The following is a 1,333-nucleotide window of genomic DNA, read 5'->3' as shown; positions in this document are numbered from 1 at the left end:
AACATGTATTGTTTTCATTAAATAATGATTTCAAAAACATCGTTTGGTTTTATCAAAGTCAATGCTGCAATGCTCATGTGCTATTGGGCACCAGCTGCGTCACTCACCCCTCGAGTAATGTACTTTGTCAGGAGCCCATCACTAGGAGCGTGTAACTCCCATACTAAGCCTACGTCACGGCATTTTTACAGACCGATTTATTTTTTAGGCTTTTTTTTCCCCGCGAAATAGGTCAGTTCCGATCTACGCGAACGGCATCGGTAATAAAAAATGTTATTTTTCTTTTTAATCCTCTGGTGAAATGATGACGTCAGTTAAAAATTAAGTCCGTGCTTGTGATTGGTCACTGAGCTTCCTGCGGGGATCTGAATTTGCAGTAAATTCAAACTAAAAATAGATCGGTCAGTGAAACGCCGTGACAGGAATGTTTGGTAGTTGCACGCTCCTAGTGATGGGCTCCTGACTTTGTTTATGTTCGTATTGTATACAGTTGCTTCGTCGTGAGCGTTGTTTCGTCGTTCCATATGTGAGTGTTGCTTCGTCATTCCAGTGGTTCCTCGTCTTGTTAAGTAAATGATTTCTCACAGATTTACCAAAGCCTGAAGGAAATGTGTGCTGAACAGCTCGCGGAAATATTTAAGTGAACCTCGTGGCGCGGGAAAAAAAAAATTGCACAAAGTGAGCCATCTTCTTCCGCGGATGTTACTCGCGCGTTGCGTTAACGTTTTCCTGGAGGATTTGTTGGACGATTTCGTTTCGTTCCAAAGTGAAGGAAAACCTCCAACGCTGCGGGGATGTCTTCTTTGGTTGATATTTTAATATCCGAAGCAAAGGAGCTTCGGCCCTCGCTATGTTTTGATGTATTTCGAAACTTTAATAAGAGTTGAAATAAGAGACGGATGTCCCCTGCACAAACCACATAACGAACGGATGAACGAATGAACGACAGAGAAATGAGTAACCAAACGAGCGCAGAGAAAACGAACACCTGAACAAAGCGCAACCTTTATAATTAACCTGGGCATCGTAGTTAACTTTATCTCTAAAATGCAGAAGTGTGGCCGTCAGTTCATGTTGTTGTGTCACAGTTGTAAAGAATGGCAAAGAAATGAACAAAGAATTATAACACACGTTTATACAGCCACTGTACACGTTGCCGATACCGTTGTGGCTTCGAATGAAAGGCAAAATAATGAACAGCTAAACGAGCGCAAAACAAACGAAAGCACAGCCGGAAAAAAAGACGGCCAACAGTGCAGAAAACGTTTGCGCTATGAAACGTCTCTTAAAAATCAAAACATATAAAATGACTTTTCACCACATTACCCTCCAT

At 41.7% G+C, this 1,333-nt stretch overlaps 1 pseudogene; it reads right to left on the bottom strand.

The window, feature by feature from the left end:
- The window catches only part of LOC149110475 (uncharacterized), a 4,331-nt pseudogene extending 2,998 nt beyond the window's left edge, over positions 1-1,333 (bottom strand).

Source organism: Orbicella faveolata, unplaced genomic scaffold (genome assembly GCF_042242905.1).
Source record: "Orbicella faveolata isolate gen_17 unplaced genomic scaffold, um_ofav_v1 contig_24, whole genome shotgun sequence".
Taxonomy (NCBI): Eukaryota; Metazoa; Cnidaria; class Anthozoa; order Scleractinia; family Merulinidae; genus Orbicella; species Orbicella faveolata.
Note: the sequence above shows the minus strand (reverse complement) of the source record. Positions and strands in the feature narration are given on the sequence as shown.